This window comes from Rousettus aegyptiacus, unplaced genomic scaffold (genome assembly GCF_014176215.1).
Source record: "Rousettus aegyptiacus isolate mRouAeg1 unplaced genomic scaffold, mRouAeg1.p scaffold_m13_p_1, whole genome shotgun sequence".
NCBI classification, from domain to species: Eukaryota; Metazoa; Chordata; class Mammalia; order Chiroptera; family Pteropodidae; genus Rousettus; species Rousettus aegyptiacus.
Genome location: NW_023416284.1, coordinates 153,196,901 through 153,224,321, shown reverse-complemented (window position 1 = coordinate 153,224,321; position 27,421 = coordinate 153,196,901). Strand labels below are relative to the sequence as shown.

At 34.2% G+C, this 27,421-nt stretch overlaps 1 protein-coding gene across 5 annotated transcripts in view; it reads left to right on the top strand.

Moving 5' to 3' along the window:
- TBC1D32 (TBC1 domain family member 32) overlaps window positions 1–27,421 on the top strand; it is a 189,301-nt gene that overhangs the window by 3,386 nt on the left and 158,494 nt on the right. For 2 of the 5 annotated variants that reach the window (XM_016153862.2, XM_016153828.2), the window contains exons 2-6: window positions 20,530–20,666; window positions 20,991–21,038; window positions 21,296–21,432; window positions 21,540–21,617; window positions 21,940–22,028. The gene's annotated coding sequence lies outside the window, so the exon portion shown is untranslated. The remainder of the gene's footprint in view (window positions 1–20,529; window positions 20,667–20,990; window positions 21,039–21,295; window positions 21,433–21,539; window positions 21,618–21,939; window positions 22,029–27,421) is intronic. The other 3 variants (XM_016153846.2, XM_016153837.2, XM_016153852.2) reach the window with 3 other exon arrangements.

Sequence of the window (27,421 nt, the reverse complement as noted above, 5' to 3'; positions counted from 1 at the left end):
GAACTGAAATATCTAGGTAAAGATAGTTGACTGGCAATGTAAAACAGGAGCTATGGAGTTCAGGTTAAAATTGTTATAAGATTTAGGATTGCACCAAAATAATTGATATTTGAAAACCACAGGTACAGATGAGATTAATAAGAGTAGAATGTATGCAATGTGCCAGGAAAAAGAAAAAAAAAACCCACAATACACACAAACAGACTTAGTGTATCCCCTCATGTAATGCAGCAAAGGAAAATAATGAAAAAAAGAAGCAAGGTAGACTTTGGGAAAGGAAAAGTGTGTTTAAAATGGCTTCAGGTGGGCTTGTTTGTAAGGAAAATAACAGCTGGGCAATGGGGGAGTCTTAACTTTGAAAAAAGGACGTTTATTCCTTTGAAACAATAGTTAATGCAGACCATAAAGAAAAAATAATGTTTTGAGGCAGAGAGTATTGACATTGGGAAGCTAGAGTTGAAGATAATGTCTCAAAGTGGGTGAGGTTATCAGCTGACTGATGTAAAAGTGTACTGAGCAGAGATGAAAGTTTGCAATACCTCGGGGAATCCAAAGGCAACTGTAGAAGAATAGAAAGATTATCTAAGATTGGGAGGGTCTAAAATGATTTTGGAATGGATAAGATTGCATTGTTTCTTGGAGTACTTTGCATTAGCATCAGAATAATCCTTTCTATGTACCAAATTTTCATTTTATCTAATATTTATTATACAATAAGAAAGGCAAAAAAGTTAATTGGAGCCTCTGTGCAAGTTTAGAAATACTCTACTCACATTGCTAAAACCAGCCAGAAAATACATTCTCGACATGGCTGTTGATCAACCATATTTCTTTTGGAGTAGTGAAGATTTCCCATTATACTACCAATTTGTGCTAGAATCCTTTTTTAAATAGATGTATTTCTAGTGTCTTAGAGTTTACTTGTAAACTCCAGAATAGTCACTTAAATGAAACTTGCTTCTCATTTATTTACCATTCTGTCATCCTTGAGAGAGATTTAAGGATCAAATGTTGCCTTAACGTAAGTAAAATCTTCACTCATTCTGTATGTCCACATTTATGTCCAAGTGAATCTTACTGTGAGTCTACACACACACAAAAAATGGTTTTGTCAAAAGAAAAAAATTTGTTTTGTTTAATGGGAAAGAATCTCAGCCAGTGGATACATATGTCTTTGGCTCCACCTTCTGTTACAGAGTGAAAATGAACATCATAAGAAGTAACTGGAAAGTTATTTAGTACTTTCACTTTTAATGATTCATAATACTTTATACATATATACTTCATACGTAACTTGAATCCGATGGTATATCAAGTTCAGATTTAGCCGCATTCAGAGGCTTTCTTTTATGTTTCCCACTGACCCTCTCTAGCCCAACCTCCACCTTGCACCCCTGCCACTTTTCTGGCCCCAGGTCACTCACGTTGAAATACTGATAAGGCAGGTTCTTCTTGCTGGACTTCTGATCTTGCAAGCAACAGAGACAGCTGTTATTTAATATTCTCTTGACAATCCTGTTTTATAAAATCCCCAGTCAAAATAGCAGATTTGATATGTTTGGAAGGTTCTGATGACTTTTTAGTTCAGGTGACTATTGCAGATTCATGTGGTACTGAGCAGGATTCATTCCAATTACTAGTTCCCTTCAGTAATTTTATTAGTCCTTTTATATTCATTCTTGAATAAAATCCTAATGATTTTAAATATTAAAATTTAAAATATTAAAATGCAGAAAGTGAAAGAAATACATTTATGATTATTATTGGTAATAGAGTTTTTAATTCTAAAGCATTAATAGAGACCACATAGAGCTCAGTGATGTAATTGTTTCATGGATTTCTATGTAAAGAATTTCAATGATTTGCTTGGCTTTTTATGTAACAGTTTACCCAATGGGAAAAACACTACAGAGTTGTGAATCAGACCGCCTAATTACACCCATCCATAAAAAGGACAGCATATTGTCTGTTTAGACTAAATTCTAAAATACAGCCAGCTTCAACAAACATTTTTAATGAATTGACCAGTAAACCAGATAGGACATAAAATCAATCTCTATTTTAGACCTTAATTAGGCAATGAAAACTGAAATTTTGGATTCAGATTCAAGAAACAGTTATGGAAAACCTGTTATTTCTTTCGTATTTCTGTGGTTTTATGCTTGGGCAATCCTAATAAGTTGGATTCATTTGGAGGGGATTCCAATATCCTTAAAAATGAAGATATGCCAAAGCCCAATTATAAAACGCTTGGTACACTTTAATATTTAAATTCACTAGTTAAAAATTTTAATTAAAAAATTCACAGTTATATAATTTTATTATTTATATCATATTATAAGATTTATTTAAAACAACATAAATTGCCTAATAATTCATCATGAGGCAGGATGAGCCCATAATGTTTAATAATTTTTGATGAACATATTGTTTTCGCATTGTCAATTTATCTCCGATTTGTATAATCTTGTTTGGAAATGATGTCAAACCTTCACACTTGAGGCCCTACCTAAATGAGAGGCCCAAGTCAAATGGCCCTTCTGATAATGGCCTTTCTGTCCATTCTGTCCCCCGTCTTCTGAGCGAAAGGATCTGCTTTCCAGGCTAAAGTCAGAGCTCCACCTTTGCCAATGGCCTGCTAGTAGTCACTTTTGCTTTGGATAATTCCCTATCTTTCTTTTTCTTAGGTACCAACTGTTGATACGTAACAGAACTTTAGAGAGAGAACATATCTTAAACGTGTAGTCTGAAAAATTTTTGCAAATCTAATACATCTGTTTAACCATCAATCATATCAAGAAATGAAAAATTACATCAATAGCATCTGTGTAGCATTCCTTAAAGCCCCTTCCTTTCATTACTTACCCCATAAGGATAATCACTATCCAGTCTTTCCTGTTTTCCCCCTCTTTTTAACTAAATTGAATCTTGAAGAGAATACTGTCTCTTAAAGAGAGTACTGTCTTCTTTCACTTTCATTCATAGTGATTGTTGCAGGCAGACATCGATTATTTATTATTAATGTGCATGTGAGATGAATATGCCACAATTTATCTTTATTAATGGGCTTTTAGGCAATTTCCATTTTGGGGGTTTTAAAGGTGAAAATTCTTTAAACATCCTAGCACAGGTCTTTTGAGGAGTCTTATTTATTCTGTCTATGAGTCCTCTGTCAGATAAATGTTATTATGAATATTTTTCTTCCTCTGGGTTGCATTTTACTCTCTTAATTGTTTCTTTTGATAGAGGAATTGGTAGATTTAATATAACCTAATTATCAGTTTTTTTTTTCCTTTATAATTAGTACCTTTAATAAACTTTTAAAGAAATATTTGCTTACTTTAACCCAAATCAAGAAGATATTCTCCCATGATCCCTTCTAAAAGTTTTATTGTTTTACCTTTCACATTTAGAACTGTAATACTTGTGAAGTAGAGTTTGGGTATGGTATAAAGTAAGGGTCAAAATACACATGTTGCTATAGCAATTTAATTGAATTAGAATAATTTATTAAAAATACCATTATTTTCCCAGTGTACTACAGTCTTATCTTGGCTGTAATTTCATTGGTCAGTTTGTCTATCTTTGCATCAATAACACGCCCTTCTTCTTTTTTTTTTTTATGCTTACAGCACCTAGTCTTCCTAGGTGGTCTCCCATCCAAGTACTAACCAGGCCCAACCCTGAAGCTTCCAAGATCAGACAAGATTGGGCACATTCAGCGCAGCATGTCTCTAGACACATATTCTCTTAATTACTACATATTTAGGCTAGGTCTTGTTATAAGGCACTATAAGTGCTCCAGCTTTGTTTTTCTTCAAATCACATTGGCTGTACTTGGCCTTGTATTTCTATATAATCTTTGAAAGTCAAACTCTCAGTTTTCACACACATGCATGTGTGCACGCGTGCGCGCACACACACACACGCGCACACACACACACACGCACACACACACACGCACACACACATAAATGAAAGACAAATTTAAAAAAACCTGGTAGGATTTTGATTAGAATGGCGTTAGAATGATTTTGATTTATTTTGCTTAATTTTGAAAAATATTTTCATTGGATATAGAATTTAAGGTTGACAGTTTTTTTCTTTAAGCACTTTTATAAATAATGCCTCACTCTTTTCTGGCATCATATTTTCTGAGAACTGAGCTGTTAATTGAATTGTTATTCTCTTATTTGTAAAGTGTCATTTTTCTCTTGCTACGCTCAGGATTTGCTTTTTATCTTTGATTTTCAATAGTGTAACTATTATAACTGAAAATTCTTTCATAAAATTTGGGAAATTTTAGCTATTATATCTTCAATTCAAAACACTTTTTTCTGTTACATTCTCATTCTCATGTCAGTTTTGCACCATTATGGAACCATTTGCTGTCATATAACAGGTCTCTGAGTCTCTGCTCATTTTATTTTCCACTGTATTCTTCATATTCCATAAATTCTTTTGATCTGTCTTCAAAAGTGTTTGCTTTTTCTTCTGCTATCTCCATTTTATTAAGTCCATCCATTGATTATTTTTTTAAACATATATCTTTTGGTTGTAGAATGTCCATTTAGTTATTTTTATATTATTTTTATTTCTCTACTGAGATTTCCTATCTTTCTTTCAATTGTAAATATGTTTTGTTTTACTTCATTGAGGTTACTTAAAATATCCACTCTAAAATCCTTAATCTCTAGTACTGACACTTGAGTCATCTCAGGGTTGCTCTTAGTTGATTTTCTTTTCTATTGGCAATGTATTTCATTTATCTGCTTTTTCATGTGTCAGACGATTTTAAATTATATCCTAGGAATTATGAATGTTAAGTTGTTGAAATTATGGATTCTATTATTTTTCCCATATGTGTGCTATTTCTTTTGTTTTACCAGCCAATTATTTTATTGGAATTGGTGTCAGATATTATTTCAGACTAGGACAGCTCTATGGTTATCTCCAGGGACATCTGGAAGTCTGGCACCTTATATCAATATATAAGTCAGTCAGCTAACTATTTCTAATAGCTGTTTTAAGTTCAAAACTCCCGTAAATGTACCCAAGACTGGTTTGTTTATTGATGAATTACCTGTAAATAAAATTTTATTTTGCCTTTAAATGAACATTTGTGTACTTATTATCAATGGCTACTTTAGTGCTATAATAGCAGAGGTGAATAGTTACAGCCAATACAGTATGGCCCCCAAACCTAAAATATGTACTTTCTGACTGCTTACAGAAAAAATTTGCCAACTCCTACTCTTAAAAGACCCTTGAGATTCTTTAGGTTTTTCCCTTTTTTTTAAAGTTAAGATTTTTTAGTTTTTTTTTTCTCTTTCACCCTCCATCTTCCCATTTTATTAATAAGATCTGGAGAAGCCTAGTAACTACATTTACAACTAGAATCCAGGTCTCCTGCTTCTCAATTTAGCACTTTTTTTAAGGCTCATGTTCCGTTCTTTCTTTAAATCATTTTCCACGTGATGAATTAGATGTATAAGCTAAAAAAAGTACTTCCTTCAAGTTCACAGCACAAAATAAAATCACAGAATGACCTGTTTTAAAAAGCTACATTTTTACCCAAATTACACACAATTTTGCAGGCTATCATTTAGAAAACTAATGTCAGTGGGTAGAAATAGTTTGTTCACTTTACACCTGCTTTTCTTAAAGTTATCTAACCTTCATATTTACTGAAATTTTCAGGTGTGTAATTGACCCATCTAAAGGGATTTTCTGATTATCATAATAATTTTCAAAACTTTAAGGTTAGTAGCAAAACATTTGAGAGAGTTAATAGTCATGTATTTAAGAAAAAAAATACTGCTACAGTTGGAATCATTCTAATACAGTGTGTGCATGAATTTGCCCTTTATGATTCTAAGGTGTAAGGTCTTATTCTTAACATTTCTAGAAACTGAATAAGGATATGGACAGAAGATTTCAAGCCTACAGTTTTATTCATGTATGTATGCTAAGCCTTCCATCTATAAGCACAGATTATGATGATGTACAAGCAGACCCTGCTGTACAATGAAAAGCATTTTTACCAATTAAGCCTTATCTAAACATTATTCACAAAGGCTTTACTTATGTCATTGGAACCCTTCTAACATTTTAGTGGGCTTTGGAATAGTGCAGAATCTGATATTTAATTGGCGAACCTATTTTAAATATAGCTGACTGGGATCCACCAGAAGTATGTTCTCTATCAAGTAAATTAAAGTGTAGATTGAACATTCTTGCTTTTCTTATCAAAGTTCTCTTCCTCAAGTTTGAACTGGAGAAATTTTTCTGGGGGAAAAAACAGATCTTACGTAAAAGCCAAACAACAGATTCTTAAAAAAATATTTGTAACACATGTATCAAATAAAATTTAGAAAAACCTAGTGTGAAACTAATTAAGATTGCACAAAACAATATTAATAGCAATAATAGATAAATGGGTAAAGTATATTAACAAATACATTAAAATGGTTAGCACATTGTAAATTATTACCACCACCAGTTATTTTTAAAATACGGGTTGAAATAAAATAGCACTTTCCCTTAAAAATTAGCAGATATTTTAAAAGTAACAATATAAAACACTGATATTGGTGTGATGACATCTTTATTCAACGATACCATGTTTATAAATTGCAATTTTTTGAAAATAATTTGGTAATAAAGCATTAATCTTAAACACGTTACATTATTTTAAATAGTCTGGTCTCTGTGGGTTGCAAATGATAGAAACCCCCACCTTACACCATGTAGGGGAAGAAGAATTTTCCTCCTACCTTTCTAAATTCTTCTGGTTGGACAAATAATCAAATTAACATGAGACAGATTAATAGGAGAGTGACCAAATTTATTACATATGTACATACAGAGGTTCCATAAGAATATAAGGGACCCAAGAACAGATAGATTAAGCAGTTAAGGCTTATGTGCCATCTGGAGCTTAGAAGAGAAGTTGTGTGTTGTTTGGGGACTTCAAAGGACAGGAAGGCAAGTCACATGCAGATAGAAGAGCAATTGTTGGGTAAATGCTTTCCGGGTCATCTCTACCAATGGGTCACAGAGAGGACTTTGATCACACGGGCCTTGCTAGATTTCTCTCTGTCTATCACGCTTAGTTCATATTAAACTATATTTATCTACGATGATAGCTCCCTTCTCAAAGCAGATCCTGCGTCTAAATTCTTTTAGGAAGTTGGGGGAAAGGTCAAAGTTTCTTTCTGATTTTTTTGTTTCATAAAAATAACCAGTTTAAAAACTCAATATCCCAAATGTCATATTTTTGGGTAGCAAACTCTGCTTCTCCTCAGCTTGCTTGAGTCAAAAAGGAAGTTATTACATCCTAGTTTATGATGGAATCTTCTATCGAAATTGTTATTAGGAATATTCTTCTTCTTCTTCTTTTTTTAATCTCTGACTTCTGTCTTTCCTCTGTGCTAGCTTCATACCATGGCAGGCTCTCTCCAGTGGTCACTAGAAAATTGGGTTTACATCAAACCAGGTTAGCAATCCCTAATGAAAAGGAATGACTTTTCCAGTGTAGTTCCTCAAAAACCCAGGACTGAGTCTCTTTGTCTGGGTTGGGTCTCACATCTAGTCCTGAAGCAGTCACTGCAATCAGACAGTAGAACGCCGTAAATCTCTGGGTTCAGGTCCTGCTCACACCTTGAATCCAGGGGTGGAGCTGGCTTTACCCAAACCTCTTGGGATACAGGACGATTCTTCGAAGTGAGGTGCTGTCACCAAAAGGGGAAATGAAGGCCAGACAGGAAAAATTAATAGATATTTACTACACAGTTTTACCATTTAATAATACTTTTATGAATCAATGTTAAGAAATGAAGATGAAGAAATATATCAGTGTTTATTACAGCTTTAGTTACAAGCTTAAAAAATAGAAAACAAAAAACCTGAACAATGCTAGTGCCCAACAGGGGAACTGTGAATTAAGAAATATAAAATGTTATAGGAAACCATTAAAATTATATTTTCATATAATTTTTAGTGCTTGTGAGAAAAGACATTTTATAATATAAAGTCATAAAGGCAGAAGATAATTTAATGTCTACTATATGATCTTACCTCTATAAAAAAATGCACAGGGAAAAAACTTAGAGAAATCTATTAAAATCATAATTAGTTCTAAGAACTGTTGGAATTTATTTATTCATAAAACAAACATTTTTGGAATGCTTATTTATGGTAAGAACTTTTATTCTGAATATTATTATCTCTATAATTTCCATATTTTTACATATGTTACAATAAGCAAGTGAGAAATGTACTGCTTTTAGAGTGAAATTCTAATAGCCTTACTTAAATCCTTATGATATTCCAAACATTATTCTAAAGTGCTTTCAGTTACACCGTCTCATTTAATTTATCTAACAAAATCAGTTGTTAGTTCTATTTTCTCCACGAGAGTATTCTCCTTCTATAGGAGCCATAAATAAAATTCGTTGACTGACAGAGTGTTCATTCTCCCAACCTTCTATGAATTGTTGGAGGGATTAAAGAATAACCCGAAAGGAATTTTTTAAAATTGGGAAGATAAGAAAGCTTTTAAATTATCATGGGTCAGTGGACAGGTTTTTGCAGTGATTAGAATATGTTAATTATTCTTTGCTTAAGTAAATGAAGAGCTAAATGAATGTCATTAATTCTGTCAAAGCCATTGTGTGTGAAGAGGTTATGTTCATGTATAGTAGCACTCAAATGCAATCATAAAAATCATTTATGTAAATGGTCTTTCTGAAAAGTTTTCGAATAATTGTATCCTGCTATTAATATTTAAATATGGTATTAATGTTAAATATCCTATATGTGCATTAAATATATTCAGTTAATTTATTTTCTACACTTTCATTTATGAATTAGTTTAATTCCATCTGCTGACTCAGGTGGAGTGGAAGGTTACAAAGTTTTCTAGCCAAAGGATCTTCTGGCAAAAGTTTGTGTACCCTGAATCCTCAGCTCAACAGAGAACATTATTTGGGAAAGTAGCACCTCCAAGCCTTAGAGGAGACTGCTGTGGCTAACTCCCACAAGAAGGGGTTATAAGCAAAGCTTTCCAGTTCAAATTCTGCTAGAAAATAATGAAGAACGGCCTTCAAGGCCAGCTGGAGGTAGTAATCTTGACTATGGAAGGCTGACTAGGCCAGTATATATGAGTATTGGGTGATGGTAAAGGGAGCCAATGGACATGTGAGAAATTTTCTCTCATTTTTATTATAACTTTCTCTTTTTTTATTATGACTTAGAATTTTTATTTTATATTTATTTAAATAATTATTTTGAATTTATATACATAGTTGTATCATATATCACTCTTTGACATATATAGAAAGAAAAATAGAAGCAACATACATTGACTAAAATATTTTTATAACTTCCTCACATTCAGTGTCCAACTCATTTGAGAGATTCAGAGTCATCGAAACTCAGTTTTTCCTTACAATAACATCCTTTGTGCCATTACAAGTATTAGTGATACTAATACATTTACCTTTTTAAGTGGGAAATATAATATATAGAGAGAAAATGTAACATATCAGTAGTATAGTTCAACAAATAATTATAAAGCGACTCCTTATATTAAGAGAATATTATGAGCATCACAGAAGCCCATCATGAACTTCCTTTTCCTCCTCTTTCTGTGATAATCATTTCCTCGCTCCTCTTTACAGTTTTACCAACTATATTTTCATCTACGAACACACAAAGATTCCCCCTTTCTCTTCCACTCTTTTCTGTATCACAATGGTCTCTGAATTAGACCACAAGTGCCAGGGCCCCAACCCCTCCAGTGATAAAGGGAGTGGTGGGGCAGCACCAGACAGATGTTGTTGCATATGAAGTCAAGCCCGTCCATAGTTGCTGGGGATTTACAGTTTCTTCCAGGTCACTGATTTATGTTATGGGCTTTTCTACCTTTGAGATCAAAAGCTAGTCAGTCCTTTCAACCTGGTTAGGAGCCAGAAATGCATAGTGCAGTAGGTCATTAATCTGGCTTCTGATGGGGCTGTCTAGTAATTGTGGAAGACTGTTTCTACAGAGTCACAAAGCAGGCAGCTTTGTGCTGCAATAGGCTAGGGTAGGTTTTGAGCAGGCTAAAGGAGAGGCACTGCGTACTTCTTTTTTTCTCTACCTAATGCAGAGCAGCGAGGTGACAGATGCTGTCTGTCTAAACCCAGAGCTTATTGTGTTTGATAACTTAATATTCATTATATCTGCCATTTAGTGAATGCCAAACACTGTTCTTGGTGATTAACACACAACAGTTCACTTACTCCTCACTAAACCCTGTAAGATAAGTGCTATTATACAAATGAAGAAACTTTTTTTTAATCAAATGAAGAAATTGAGATTGAAAAACTCACAAGATCACACAGTTAGTAAATGTCTGAGCTCAAATTTATGCTCTAAATCACAGGGATGGTTTCTAAAAGGCTGAAGGCATTTGTCACACTTAATAGTGGTAGGTTATCATTTCTATCTTTATGAGAAATGCATACTTTTTACATTATAGTGGAATAAATTTCAGATGACCTCCTGTATTTTTTTAAAGTTCTGTTATGTTTCAAAAATATGTTTGTTCTTGTAAGTTGAGAGGATGGAAGATAGTTCCTTAACACAGTACTCCAATTCCCAATACCACCATCCTTGTATTGATGCCAGAGAATGGGGGGCGAGGGGGGGAGGGCGCTTCTGTCCTTCCAGCTGTATTTACAATGCTTACCACTAGAGGGAGAGATCAGACCATGGAGAGCGGCAGCAAGTCAGCTAAGGAACTCCTTGGCCACTTCAGGCTCTTCATTTGGGACTGAGCACGAAACTGAGGAGCCCTTTGTTAATAAAAACAGATGTCTCCTTGTAATCTAGAAAAAGATGATTTTACAGCCCTAGTAAAGAGAAGAACCAAGTTGTAGAACCTTGAAATGAGAAAGGCTAATGTGCCTGTAGTATCCTAGATTTGAACTTCAGCACTATTGATATTTTGGACCAGATAATTTTTTGTTCCTGGAAGTTTTCCTGTCCATTGTAAGATGTTTGGAAGCATTCTTGGCCTAGAGGATGACCTACTAGACACCTCCCTGCAACTGTGACAATAAAAAATGTCTATGGACACTGCCAGACATTTCCAAGGGCAAAATTGCCTCTAATTGAGAATCGCTATCTTAGAGATTCAAAATATGCTAGATGCTAGAGGTTTATAGGATAAATAAAAGATCTCTTCTTCCTGGTGACTGGAAAATCTGGGACTCTTCTTGGTCTAGGATTCCACAATTCAAGGCTATGCATGGGAAGGATGAGGTTAGTCTCAAGTCCATAAAGGAAGTATGGACAAAGTACAGCACATATCATACCAGGCAAAATGGCTAAGGAGGAAAGAAACAGCTTGAAACTTTACAGTGATGGTGAAAATATTAAAAACTGAGTCCTTTTTTAAACTAGCTATGATGTCAGGCCAGAAGGAATTATCACAACCAAGAAGCAAAGCCTTCCACAAGGAGAAACCCTTTCTGAGTTGTCTGGGATAGAGATATTAATAGTTCTTTGAGCCTATTCAAACTTTTATCTCCCAAATTTTTCTTCTAATATTTTGTCTCACTCACCAGTAGTTATCCCTTATTTGATTATGCTAAAAACCTTGGAGTCATTCTTTGCAGTCATTCTCTTCAAGAAGAAAGTGATTTAAAAATGAATTTTCATGTCTTTTAGACATCCATGACCCATAAGACCTAGATTACATTGAGGGTTGTAGTTAGCACTCTCTGCACATTCCAGCAGGCTGGCACCTACTTCCTTACTTGCCAGCACATGGGCCACAACACGCCCAAAGAAGTTTAATCAAGAGGAAAGAACCAAACAAATATACAAGAGGAAACACAAAGCCAATAATGTATAACTTACAGAACACATGAATTCAAAGCTCCACATGCTCTGAAATGACATATGGAGGCATTTACTGCCAAGAGTTCTGTTTTTGGCAATGATAATATCCTCAGGTCTTGGGTCTTGATACCAACAAGTTGCTTGTTGGTGCTGATGGTCCACCCTCTGTGGCTAGTCTAAACTGTCTATGCACTTCTCCAGAGGCCCTTTTCAGAAAAGATATACCAACCCGGGATAAACTCTTTTGTTAAAGTACAGTTTCTTATACCAAATCACTAAAAGCCATTAGACTGTCACACTTAAGGGCATCTGACTCGAACACAGTAGCATTGTTTACTAAAATGAGTCATATTAAGCAGAATTTAGTAAATGTTTATCAATTGAATATATGAAGAAGTGAATGAATAAACGCAGGGCTACGCTCAGAACTTAGAATATTCTATTATTAACATTTTTCTCAAACATCGAAAGAGTTCTACTTTTTTTGAGCACTTGCTTCTGCTCTGGGAGGCAAAGGAATTTTAATCAGAGGATAATGTTGGTACCCGCCTAGAGTCTTCTTCCTAGCTGAAACACCTACCTTATAGAGTCTCTGAGTGCGAAATGCTAACAACTCAAATCTTCCCCTTTCTTTTTACAGAAAATTACCTTAGGTCAAGGGCAGCTAGGAGCCACCTTACCTACCTTGGAAGCCACCCTCCCACCACCAACCTTAACCAATGACTGGCTGACATAAGAACCCTAAAATTGGTCTTGTTAGCTCAAGAGTAAAATCTGTGGTGCAATTCATGTTCTGGAGCTTCTCCATGGGATCGAACTAAAGCTATTTTCAGCTGAGACTATATCTCTGCTGAGCTTTATTTTCCTCTACCTTTTTCCTTTCCCTCACTCCCCTTCTCCTGAGAACATTTACCCAATAAATCTTTTGAACAGTAATCTCCATTTCTGGCTCTTCTAGGGAACCTAACCTAAAGTAATCATTGATTACACACTCAGAGCAAATAAGATCATGTGTCAACATTGGTATCTTTTCCAAATTTTCAGGAAAAAAAAAAAAAAAAAAGGATGGCACAGCATCCCAACCACAGATAACTTTTCTTCATATTATTTTAACTTTCATTTAAACTCAGTGTTATCAGTGTAAGTTCTGGAGTGAAAACAATGTAAGACCTCAGTATTGGCATTTGTAGAATAGTGGAATATTACAGCTGGAAATGACCTACGAGTCATCTATTTCAGCTTCTTATTTTACAAATGAGTTGACTGTGGCTCAAAGACATGATTTTCTCAAGGTGATACAGTTAATGAGAGGGAAAGTTGGGACAGAACCAGATTTCCAATCACCCACTCTAGTGCCTTCTCTAAACCTCTCTGCTTTTTGTTAGTAACTGTGCTTACATGAGGAAATCTTCTAAGTTGAAAGAACTGTCTTAAGCTCTCAACGTTCATAAAATGTTATTTTAAATAAAATTTAAGAAAAATGTAACTGTTAATAATGATTACTATATAGATCTTCATATTTTTAATTATGTATTCTATCAAAGTTTACTGACTTTTCTTGCTAGGAATAAGTAAGCTAATAAGATAAAATCCCATCTTCAAGGAGTTTTGTAGGGGAAACTGTCAAGTAAACACTGGGGCTGCACTACAGTTAGAAGCAAGCTGTGGAGCCAGAGAACTGGTAATTAATCTCATCTGGCAGAACTGGGGAATGCTTCCCAGTGGAGAGAACATGTGAAATGATTCTGAAGAGTGAGTAGAATTTTAATAGGTAGAGAAGAGAGAAGGATGTCATAGTTAAAAACCATAGGATGGGCAACAACAGCACATATGCACTGTTAACCTAAAAGTAATAGAAAATAGCCAAGGTGAGAGGCCATAAGCATTTATTTGAGGTCCCAAAGAACAGCTCTTCTGGAAGCACTGATTCAGGCAGAAACCCAAATAGTGTTTCAATTAGGAGGCGAATGCAAGGGGCCAATTTATGAGAAAAGAAAGGAGGATAATTATGTGAATAGAAGGAGGAATTTCTGGAAGTGTTAATAAGCCAAGAAAGAAATTACTATAGGTTCAGATAAGCTAGCAGAGTGATGCTAATTCTAAAGGATGCCTTTACTTTTTAGCAGGGTGGTTATGAAGTCTGCTTTTCTCTTAGCTTTGCAAACAGTTGTTTGGAATACAATGATGCTTTAGGCCCAGTCCAAAGGTTATTTCCCCCGGATTTAACATTCCAAAGGTTTGAGGAGTAAGACTTGCAAGGCAGTTCCTCTGGAATGGCAGCTCCCACTTCATTTTGAAGTGTCTCCATTTATATTACTTTTACAACACATATGTGTGTGTATATAGATCTTTATTTTATATAGGCTTAAATTATGAAGTAAAACTGAACAAACAGACCTCGAAAAGAATGGTCACAACAATTAGGAACAATGTAAATCCCTTTTAAAAATTCACCAACTAAAATCCTTTAGAGATAGCCCCAATAAAATATTTACATTCTAGATCTATTAAAATCTTTTATTTTTTCTTAATGTAGTATATGTATTGAATTATTTTGAAATGGTCTCATCCATATGTATAATAATAATAGATAATTTATTTCCTAAAACACATTATTTTTTCCACAGTGGATTAACATTGCTAAAGTAGACTTGGCTCTGAAATGCAATGGGAAAGATTCAATTTCAGACACTCAGAGGAAAGTTTCTGCCCATGCATGGTAGATAAACACCCATTATACTATTTACACATATTGTATTTCTTCTCTCTTCCACCTGGGAAAACAATGCCTATAAATTATATTTATACTGTTAGCAATGGAGTCTTTGTTTAGTGAAACTTATAGTGCATCAGGTGTTTTTCTCCTTGGGTTCTTAAACTGAAACTTAATTGCCCCATGTCACATCTGTTCACATCAATCAAGTTACTTTATTTTCTTTATAATATGTTCTTCAAAGTGATATGATTGATGTGACTAAATGTGAAGGATCAAAAAGATCTGCCAGGCACTACAGAAAATTTCAGAATTTCAGGCCTGCAGGCCAAGGAATCTTTGTCTATGCATAATTTCGTATAGAGTTAAATTTAGAAGGACAATACAGTTCACCAGATTAAGGAGTTTTGACAGTGATTCTTGACAAACTAGTTTTTGATGATAAGTAAAAAGTATAAGTAATTTGTTAGGGCAAAGGTAAGATTAGGGAGTCATCGCCCTGTTGTAAATCAGATAGAAAAGGAAAGAATCCATGTGGGAAGGGATTTGCATTTGGAAGACTTGGTTTAAATCCCAGTTCCTCATGTTCCAGTTACATGACCTTGGAGAAAACACTTTAATTCTCTGAACCACAGTTCCTCATCTGTATCATCTTTCGCACAGAGTACTGTAAGAATGACAGGATAGAACATATCTAACAGAAGTTAACAAATTACAAAGTATTAAAATAAGACCCCACAATTTTGGTGTGGGTCCTCACCGAGTAAGAATCTAATTATTTTAAAAGACACAGAAAGAGTAACATTTAAAATTATTAGGTCTTTGATGCCCAGGAGCACCTCAAATTATAAAATTATAAAGGTGGTGGGTGGAACAGAATGCCTCATGTCCAGAATATTCATACCTCTAAGAGCTACTTTTCAATTTTGACCATCTATACATTCAAACAGTCCTCAAAAGTCTGAGCGATCATTCCTGTCGAAAATATTCTTTTGTCAGCTGATACATCTTCTGTTTGTATTCTCCCCAGAGTTTTATTGTCATTATAAACCTTAAAGTGGGAAAGCTGTATCAATACTGTTGGAACTCTCAAAGTGGTGCTGTGGTTTGGAATTTCTCCTTCTTGAAGTCCATTCTTGCCAAAGACATCTGTTCAGAGTCTATCAGTGATTTTGGTCTCCTTCTTAACTTGTTTTTATAAGTGTCTTGATGTAAAATAGCTTTTAAATATTTTAGGTATCTGAAACTGTAATTTCCTAAGCTAACTATATCTATAATAAACATCAGACACATGATCCTGAGCAGAATAAACAACTGCACCAGTAACTAGAAGTTTTGGTGGGAAAAGGAAGTAGAGACTAGAAAGTCAATGTAGGGGTAAGAGCCTTTATCGAGGAATCAAAATACTTGTATTTGGCAAAGAGGGCCAGCTTTCTACTAAGGTCAAGTGTAGTTAAAATTGCCCTTCTTTTTTCAGCTTTAACTTTGACAAAGACATTTAAGCTCTATGCGCTTCAGTCTTTTCGTGGATATCTTCATTTTTGCAATTAAACTTCTGGATTGTGAGGTGACAAATTGATTCCACTATAGCTCAAATGTGCAAAGAAAAAGTAGCTTTAAGTCTCTCACGTAGTAAAATATATATATATATATATATATAACTGTATATATGTATATATACATTTATATATGTTTACCAATTTTAACCCAAATTTGAAGGGATAGGGTCCAATAATTTTTAATTTTTCTCTTTAGGTAACTCGATTTACCTTTCACTACCAAGGTTCCTTCTGGACTCTGCTTCTTTTCCAAGTTTCTCCCCAAATGTCATCTTTTTGAAGGGGGAAGGAGTTATAGACCTTCAAGACATTCAGAGAATTGAGGGAAATAGGATCTCCTTGGCTTCAGTCTGGTCCTTGGTAGTGCACTGGCAGATTTATACAATTTCTAGGGTGTGTCCGTTGCTGAAATCCACTGCTGTCAGTTATGGTGATGAACTTGTTCTCTCTTGATCCTCAGCTCCGTGTCAACCTGGTTTTCTCCTGGCATTACTCGGTCATATCCTGGCACTCCCTAGAGCTGTCTAAACTTCTAAACTCCAGTCAGCATGTTCTGTTCTTCAATCTCTGACTCTGAGAACCCATAGTTTTATTTAAAACTAAAAGGTAGGAATAAATAACCAGGAGTAAACAATAAAAATATAAAAAAGAACAATGATAGAGAAATTGATTTATGAGACGTTAAACCCTGCTATATAGCTACTGTAACCAAGTACTAAGGTATTAGCATTAAAAGAAATAACTAGTAAAAGCAACAGGCAAAGTATTCAGGAATGGATACAAAGAAATACAGAAAAATACTATATCATAATAGTGGTATATCAATTAATTTGGTTAAGTATTGTTAATTAAATGACATAATGGGTTATTCATCTGAAAAAAAAAATAGGACCTTTCTCTCATCCCATATATCAAACTAAACTTAAGATTGATTAAAATTCTAAATGTTAACACAAAGACAATAAAAATATCAGAAAAAAACCTTAGGAAAAAATTATATAAAGTGGCCAATAAGATCTAAGTAAGATACAAAGGAAAAGTAGACATATTTATCTAATAAAAATAAAAATAAATGTTTTATAGCAAATTATGTCACAAATAAGTTCAAAAGATAAAATACGTTTTAATTAACTGTATTAACTAACAGTTAATTCGCATTTGTCATGAAGTAGGTACTGTTCTAAGTGCTTTACGTATATCAAATAATTTAATTCTCACAGTAAGTATTTGCAGTAGGCATGTTATTAACTCCATGCTTTATACAACAGAGAGATAATGTTTCTAATACAAAAATATCTCCAAACTTGTGAAGAAAAAACATAGACAATCCAAGAGAAAAAGAAAAATTGGACTCAGACCATGAACGAGAAACCACTAAAAAGATGTCCAAATGATAAATAAATATATGAAAAGATATTCAAGCTCACTCTTAGTCAATAAAATGGAAATTAAAGCAATAATGAGATGTCATTTTTCACTCATCAAATTAGTAAAATTCTAAGAGAGACATCTAGCTTGTAAGGATATAGGGAAAGAGTTATTATCATATATTTTTAGTTGGAATGCTAATTTCCTATTATTATAGACTCATGGGAATTTATTTTATTTTGAGTCATAATTCAGTACAACTTTACTTTGTTGCTCAAATCGTGACAGTTTTGGTCATTGGGAGCTCTTTCAGGTGGTTTCTGTGTCCCTTTGCTATACCCCCATCAATGCGACCTTTTGTTTTATTTTGAGCACCTCCTTAATTTTTGACAATTACAAGATGATCCAGGCATGCAGTATATTTTCTACTCCTATCCTAGAATCAGCCATTCATCCAAGGATCCGTTGTTTTTTTTTTTTTTTTTTTTTTTTTTTTTACTGGAGAATGATCTTAGAAATCAGAGATGAGTATCAGGTGTGTGTTTTGCTTTTGAGGTGTCATTATTTCTAGCATCTCTCAGTTGATAGAACAAGGAAATGCATATGTGTATACTAATTCAAGTATATACACACATCTATAAATATTTCTGTATGTAGTCATTTGTATATATGTTAAGCTATACCTGAGTTCATACTGATATCTCTAACTTTAATCTTCCACCACACCTATCATTCTAGCCTCCTACTCGTTTATCTGTAAACTTTTGTAATAACAGTTAGACACCTGGCTCCCACAGTCGACTATCTACTTAGTTTTTCAATTCCAAAATATGTAGTTAACTGTATTAGAATTGTTAACCTGTACCTGTACTACCGTGGAGCAAAAAAATCATTCACTAGAGTATAGTACTTGTGTACAGTTTCATTTGCTTTCAGTCTTATAGACTCCACATACTTCCTAAGTTACTGTTAAGCCAGCACATTTTTCTCTCATCTTTTATACTTGGTTTTTCAATTTGTTAATTTTTGTTGGTTTATCATATTATTTCAGATTTGCACTTACAGGGGGTCAATGGACGATTTCAGTCAAAAGTTGGGTGGTTTCTGTACAGTTCTAGTGCTTGTCAATAATAGAGATTCTTTCCCATATGGGATGAGTCTGCTTATTGAAATTGTTGTATCACAAAGAGAAAAATAATAATAAGTCTTCAAGACAGAGACATCAACCGAAAGTTTCATTGTCCTTTTGTGCTATCTCAACCACAATGACAAGCAGTATCTAGATGTTATCTGCACTGTTCCTGCCTTCTGCTTGAAGGTGGCATTCTTTAATTTTCCAAATGGTTTGGGATTCCAGGGATGGGAGTGAATGACAAAAAGCTTGCTCAACACTTACAGTGGAGCCTCTGCTAGCAGGATCGGGTTAACCTCAGAAGGAATGAAAACTGTTCAAACCCCTTTTATTGTTTTCCTCAGGGAAGAAATTATGGGTCCCTGGTGAAGCCTACTTATAATCCTCATCTCTCATCTTGGGCTCTGAGGGCAAGTTTCTCCTTATCCTTCATAAAAACATTAAAAAAAAATGAAAACAAAAACAAACAACAAAAATAGCAGGCCTGTTATCTAACCAAAGTTGCTTTGAGCTGAGGGTTTACACACTGCAAGAAGCTCTTTCCTCCAGCAGAGATAGTGGCCTATTTTCTAGGAAAGTGCTGTGGATCTTGACAGTTCTTTGAGGAAGAACAGCAAACAAAAATCATAGTCTGTTAATCTCACCTATTTCCCATGTGGAGAAAAAAAAATATTACATGGTGGTGGCAGATATTTTAAGTTTCCCAAATGAGATTTTCCCGATGGTATCCCATAAGACATTCATCTCCCTGAAACGGGAAAGATCACTCATAAGAAAAGCACAAATATTTTCAGAATTGATTAAATAGCTTTGTGCATGAACTCATGCACACATTGAAAAAAATTTTAGGTTTTAAATTCCACATAATAGGATGGTTTGGAAATCAGCCTAGTCTAGGTGATCCTGGGAATGCCCTCTTAGAATGTTACTAATGCTCTCCTCATTCTCAAAATAGTCCCTTAAGTACTGTTTTTGAGTGACTCAGGTTGCTGTTCCATAAGAAAGTCATTTTCTAGGCAATTTCCTATAAAAGTGGCAATTTTATTTCAATGACTACAGAGATGATCCTGGTAGAGCCTCCCTACAAGCCATCCCCAGGAGATTTATCTTTTGAGATGATGAAGGAAAAGTTACTCTATAGCTCTCATGATTGTTACTATGGTGATCATCGGATAGATTTGTCCACAGACTGACTGACTTTTATGATGCCTTGCTGGGACCATTTTCACATTTCTGTTACATGCATATAAAAGGGACTACAAATTTTAACTAATACCTATATCCCCATTAGCCCTATTGTGCCCCAAAGCAACAATGAAGAAATCTGATATAATTTTCTCAGAAAGAAATCCAGATTGAATGACAGGATTTTTATTAGTTTTGCCAAATATAGACAGTGTGCATTAAATAAATCATAATATATAATATGTAATTTGTCTACCTGTCATCTATCTATTTTCTATCTATCTATCTATCTATCTATCTATCTATCTATCTATCTATCTATCTATCTAGTCATCTATCTATCCATCTCTCTGCAAACAGCTTCTGTCCCTTCTGTACCATACAAGGGCAGAACCTATGTGTTCCTAGAAGTCCTTAGTCAAATTTTCCTCATCAGTCAAGTGATATTTTAAACTCAGTAAGGAAAAATTCCTGTCAATCTGCAGCATTCTATTTGAACATGAAAGAGAAAGAGAATAGCAATACTAAATGGTACTAGTGCAATAAATCTTATTTACTTTCAGTTTCTGTGATATAGCTTATTGCCAGTATGTTCTTTCATCATGAGAAAGTAGAATCAGGAGTGGATACAACATTATTACCAAGTGATAAAATGTTTAATTGCTTTTTATTATTTCTAGTACTATATTGAGTAGGAGTGGTGAGAGCTGCTACTGGCACACAGTGGTACAAGCCAGTGACAAAGACAGAACCTGATCTGGGCCAACAGCAGCTGGGAGGGCCCTGGTTGTCGGAGTGCTCTTCATGTCTCCCCTAGGTATGTATACTGCAGTGGATGCTGATGACAGGTGTCAGGCTGTCACTGTTCAAGTGCACAGCCGGAGGGGTTAGCCCCAAGTGTGCGTATGGGTCTAGGTTGTCATCTTGCATTAGGGCAGCTCTAGAAGCCTGGGGTGGCTGCCAGTGTGGTTCCTGGGCACTGGTGGGGCTTGAGGGAGGAAACAGGGAAGAAGTCAGTTGGCTGGCATCAGTGAATATAAATACCTGTGGGGTGACACCTGGTGAAAAGTGTGGGGGGTCCATGACAGTTGTGCTGGCTATTGGTTTCTTCAGTAGTGAAATCTGCTGTATTCTTCTATAGAGCAGGTCGCTGAGAACTGTGATCTCTCCCACTGCATGGCTGTTCTTGGTAAGCCCTACTTCTCTTTCTCTTCCTTGTTCCTAGCCATCTCTGTGTGGGTGTGGCGAAATCAAAATGGAACCTTTATGTAGTGGCCCTGAAGGCCGAGGAAGCTGGTTGCTCACCCCATTTTTCCTTTCTTGGCAAGAGGAACTCTTTCTAGCTTGGAAGTTCCCATTTGGCACTGAGCAATTTTAGCTTTGGGGATGGAATGACATGGGGAAAATGAAGCTGTCTTCCTTTTTTTTTTTTTTTTTTTTTTTCAGTGCAGTTATTTTCATTCCATTGTGTTGCTAAAGTTGGACTCCAGAGCTCTCTCAGAACTGTTTTTGTTTACGGATAGCTATCTAATTGTTCACCTTTGTCAAAGGATGGAGCCTTGGGTGTTGCTCTAGTTTATCAGGTATGCCATTCTGATATGTCTCTTTACCATTATCTAGATCATTTTCTCACATGTCTTACGTAGTCATTCATATATTCATTCATTTATCCATTCAAAAAATATTCTAGAAAGCTACATACCAGGCAGTATTGTGGATACTGGAGTTATACTGATGAAACAGAGATGAAGTTCCTGCTCTTACAGAGGTAAATTTCTAATGAGAGAAGCATAACATAAAAAAAAAAGGTAGTAGAATGTTAAACCGGAGGTTTCTACAGAGGCACCAAGGTATAATAGGTATGGCCTAGTGAAGTCAAAAAATCAATATTAAAATTTTCAAAGGAGAGATTTGAAAAGTTTTTGCATAATTAACTGCTCAGGAAATAATCAGAAAGTGTAAAGATTGAAGAGAACTTTGTGATGAATGATTGGGAAAGGGTATTTTGTTTAAGTTTTTTTTTTTTTTAATATAAGGTAGTAAAGATCTCACTTTACTTATCTATTTGCTTTCTTGATATTTGGGCACAGATCTAAAGTAAATAAAAGGATTAGCTATATGAATATCTAATATGAAGAGCATTCCAGCCAGAGGGAATTAAAACATCAAAGACCTTGAGGTAAGAGAATACTTAATATGTTTTAGGAATAACAAGGAAGACTAAGTATCAGAATGCCTAGGGAAGGGTGGAAGAAGATTAGATGGAGATAAAAACAGATGGTCTTGACCTGGGGTAGTATCACTGGATGTGCTAAGAAACAGAAAGATTCTGGACAAGCTTTGACAGTGGAGCAGGCAAAATGTCCTAATAGCCTGGGTATAGTATATGACTAAAGGAAAGGAATCAAGGATGATTCAAAATTTTCAGGCTGAGCTACTGAAAATGAGGGTGGGTCACTTATGGAAGTGAGAGATACTTAGGGAAATATAGGAGATAGAGTATTTTCAAAAGATAGTTTTGGAAATATTAAATCGTGAGAGTCCTATCATCTATCCAGATAGAAATGTTCAATAGGCAGTATGTAAGAATCTACAGTACAGGTAAAATGTTAGGGCTGAAGATAAAAGCTAGCGAGTTATCATGGTATACTTGGTATTTTAAAGTCATGGATCACTGTCTTTGTAGCATGTAGCTGCCTGAATTTGATGAGCTATGTCTTCTGATTCAGTTCACTTTCCCTAAACACTCTTGAGTTAGTTCAACCTTGACATGTCAGTAAACCCAGGCCTATATTCCTGGTACACCAAAGGCTTTCCTTCTGACTATATCTGCTTCTGTCTGATGAGGTCTGATTTCAATATAAATTCTTACTCTCATTCAGAGGACACATAAACTTCTCCCTTGATTGTCTGTTGGTGCACAGTGAAGCTTGATTTATCAATAAACCCTTGCCCACTCAGGACATGCATAAAGCTTCCACCTAACTCTGCCTTCTTTTACAATACAGCTGGACTTATGAAAATTTGTATCTACATGAACAATATGTATTCTTCCTAAAACATTGCTTCCTTATATAAGATAAGGTGAGAATTTAAGCTAAATCTTTACCCACAACTTCTAAAGAGTCTTCTCAGAACTGTCAGCCTATGTCTGAGTAGGTAAATCCTAACCTACAGTCTCCACACTTGAACAAACCAAATTCTGTTATCTCCTCTCAACATTCTCTTTGTCCTTGTGGGCTTACATCTTTTGTATTTCTTTACTATCATTTTAGTGGTGTTATGGATACAGCAGAAATAAATGCATATGTGCAAGTTGCTTTATCTAACAGGCCAAATAATTTTTATATCATGAAAATCCAGCAAATGTTTCTTATAGGGTGTTTCTCATTATAACAAATGTATATTATAGAAGTGACCTTAATAGCAAAATACATTTCTTGAAATGATAAAAATAGGCTTTAAAAATTACTCAGTGCTTACTATTGGTAATATAACAGTACTTAGATATTTTAGTATAATTTCATAATCCACTAGAATATTATGACTATTATTGGGTTATGTTATTAATTTTCATATCTGTATTAGAAAAAAATTTTACAGAAAAATTCATCACCAAATTCTATTAAATAGATTACTTCTAATTCAAAGGTTATTTTAATACTCTGCTATCTTTATAATGCGTTATCCTAATGTTCACTGTTAGTAGCAATAGGAAGAGTATCTGTGAAATGAAAGAATATGATCAATTTTATTGTTGAGACATATCGATAAATTTGAAAACTACCACTAAAAATATTAAACATTACAGAACACAAGGATATTTTAAATCTATACATGAAAAAACTGGCCTGAAAAACAGATTTTAAAAGTAATAAAGAGATATAGACAACTGAAAATTTTAAATTAGACTATTACATCTTTACTTGGATAATGCAAGCATTATATGCCAAGATTAAAGGAAAAGAAAAAATTATGCACAAATAATTAATGAACTGAAAGGTCTCACCAAACACAGATTCTTAGAACTAGAGAGAATCATTCAAGATGATGTGTAGTATCTTGTCTAATTATTTGTATGCATATCTCCCTTACATGTGATATGTCTCTCAACATGCTTTGAACTATTGAGGACAGTAGACTTGTCTTACCTGTCTTATTATTAGCTGGGCATAGCATGGCATGTAGCACATAGTAGATGTCTTATATGTTTGGTAAGTAGATGGTTAGTGAGTGATTTTATAGAGAGGATCAGTGACTCTGGAAGAAGAAAAAGAATACATTTGTTCAACTCCTTTTCCCCTTCGATTTTTAGCCTCGGCTAAAATCATTCTGTTCTGCTCTTTGCCTGCCACTGTGGTAGGGGTGGGGGTTGGGGGGTGGGAGGGCTGCTATTTTACAGCTGTGCAAGTGATGGGGTGGGTAAAGGCTAATTTAGTGGCAAAATATTAGCAAGCTTGTTGTGCCAGATACATAAGTCACATTTTTCAATGAAACTTTTAATCAAGTTGATGTTTTATTTCCAGCTATCTGACTCCTTTGTTTACCTCTCAGTTAGTTCTGACCTTGAGTGAGAGAGAGGAGTGTTATTTATTGGACTCCTATGTACTATGAGGTTTACAAAGGGCATTATGTTTATAAAATGAAAGTACAAAATATGTTAATGAAAATCAAATTGCATAGTAGGACTTATAACAAAAAGCAAGTACTTCTGTCTCATTGCTGCCCTTACTGCACTGCAGTTTCAACTTCTCATAAGAAATGATATTCAAATGTTTGTTTTTACTTTTCTTGATAGTTTTCTTATTAATTTAATATAATACAACTATGCCATTATTAACCAATTTATCAACTTTAGATATAATTCACTGGTTTTCTTCTATACAAAATGAGGGTTTAGTATACTTATATCATCCCTGCACTAAGACTTTTAGGTCCAGCATTATATATATTTATATTTGCAACTATGGTAGAAGAAATTTTTAACTATAGTTGTGTATGTATGTGTACAACCTAGCACATGATCATGCACTGCATATTATAGACACTCAATAAATTTATTGAATGAATATACACAACTTAAGTTTAATCTTTTTCATTTAAAATGTGAATATTTCTCCTGTCATTAAACATTCACAGGAAACATTTTTAAAAAATGGCTGACATTACCAGTGTGTGACTGTACTATAATTTACTTAACTTTCAACATATTATGAAATATTTAGGACGTTTTCAAATTTTTTAAAGTTACAAATCACTTGTCTGTAAATATCCTTATAATAAATCCATCAACTGCATCTCTGATCTTTGGAGTAGATTCCTGGAAATTGAATTACTGAGTCAAAAATTCTTGATACATATTGTCGATATCCTTTCCAAGAAAATTTTCCTTGTTTACACTCCTAATAACACCATGAAAGAGTAACTATTTCATTGCATATTATTCAACTCTAATTATGTATTCTCTAAAACTTTGCTAATTTTGTAAATTTAAAATGATCACCTTGCTTTAGCTTGCATTTTTTTGATTACATACCACCTTAATTTCTTCAGTTTAATGTTTAACTATATTATTAATTTGAATTTTTAATATTTTAGAGAAGTATTTTATAAATTAATTTACTTCTCTGTTTTAGCATTATTGTCTATTTTTTACATTTAAAGCAATCCACCCTAAAAAGCAAATTTTAAGGATTAGCAATCTTATTAAAAAGTTCACAGTAAAGTAAAAATAAACTGCATGACTACTTATATTTATTTTGCCTTTCTGTGGGTCATGAATTGAATTAAAACTTTTTGTTACTGAAATTTGTGTAATAGTCATTGCATATTGCTGCCATCTTGAGGTGAGATGGTTTTTATAAATTAGAAGGCCCGTGGCAATGTTCGTTATACTTATGCATCTGATACTTTATGATCCTTGGATCCTTGTTTTAATTTTGTTCTTTCTTTCCTGTGGTTTGTTCCACTTACTTTTTTTCCACTTGACTGGTATGGTTTGTGATGTATGTATTTTGTGTGATAAAAAAAGATTCCCGCAGTAGCCTATGACTAGAGAAGTAAGCAGAGAACATAGCAAGTCTTTTTCATTGAATTACTAACAAAGTTACATGTGAGAATAATTGATTGACACAAGCTGTGTTACTTGCATGTATCTTCTGGCATTATTTAAGAGGAGAATCTTCCTACTGTGGCTTCAGAAATGAGAGGCACAATTGGATATTTTTCCCCAAACTTGCAATGGGATAGGATTTCGGGCAATAAAAAGAATATTGATTACATTATTTTTGCTAAATAATTTCCAATGGAGCCACTGTCTGCAGGATTAAAGTCTTATTCTTCTCATAAGATATATAATCTTAGTCTATCTAGTTTTAGTAATCCAGATGATCATATGTTTCTGAAAATTAACTACACAAAAACTCCTTAAACCTATTTCCAAGTGAACATTAATACTTAGGCTAATTAGGGAATGCGTGAACCTTGAAATTCGTTATTAGTGTCAAGCTGGGCACCAAATGATACGATTTTATAACTATTCTGGTTTGAGCTTTCAGTTGTCCTATATAAGTACACCAACTAAGTGTTATTTTAATTATTTCAAATAGTGTTTAATGTATTAAAAAGCACCTTAGAAATATGTATCAGCTCTTCATTATCGCTAGTGATATATAACTATATATAATGCTATAAAGAAATATTTCGCATTTTGTTTGGATTTTTATTTTATTATTTCTTTCTCATAGGATTATATGTTTATTTTAAAGAAATACTTTTATTGCCAGAATGGTATCTTTACAGCAGAACTGGCTGACCTTGTTTTCATTCCATTAGCTTAAAATTTATTGATTTTAAACATGTGTATGAATATGAAATTATATACTGACAACCAAAACCAAATAAAAGAAAATTATAAATAACATAAATTATTTAATTGTTTTTAGCATACACTAGAATAATTTTTTTAAATAGGTAGTTATAGGTACATGAGAAAATGAGAGGTCAATATGAAAGGTGAAAGCTTAAGACTTACATATAGAATCTGATTAGTTGAATTAGTACAAAAATATTTAGCCGGTCGGCAGTTGGTTGTGGGATCTTAAACTGAATTCTTGCTCAGCTGTGTCCACAGATGATATATTTTTTTTATTTTAGAATATATGGATATATGGTGCTGTTTGCCACAGTGGTACTATAGATTGGCTATCTCGCTGCTAAATCCATACTCCTTCCACTGTGCCTTCCTGTTCTGTAAAGGATGTAGCACTATCAATGACATTTTTAGACTTCCTTGCAGCTAGTATTATGGATGTGAGTTAGGTTCTGCAAATTAAGTATGCTTGCATAATTTGGTTGTGAATGTACTCGTAAACATGGTCACGAAAATGTGACATTTTCTGTAGCAACATTCCATACTCCTATCTCCAGCTTCCTATGTATTTGAAGCAATTTCAGTGGAGATGGTGGCCCTATTTCGGCACCCAATAAACGGCTCTGTGGGATTTGATGGACTTTCGGGCTGATCACAGAAGCTTCTAGACTTAGGCCTCCTACCCCTGAATTTGGCTCTTG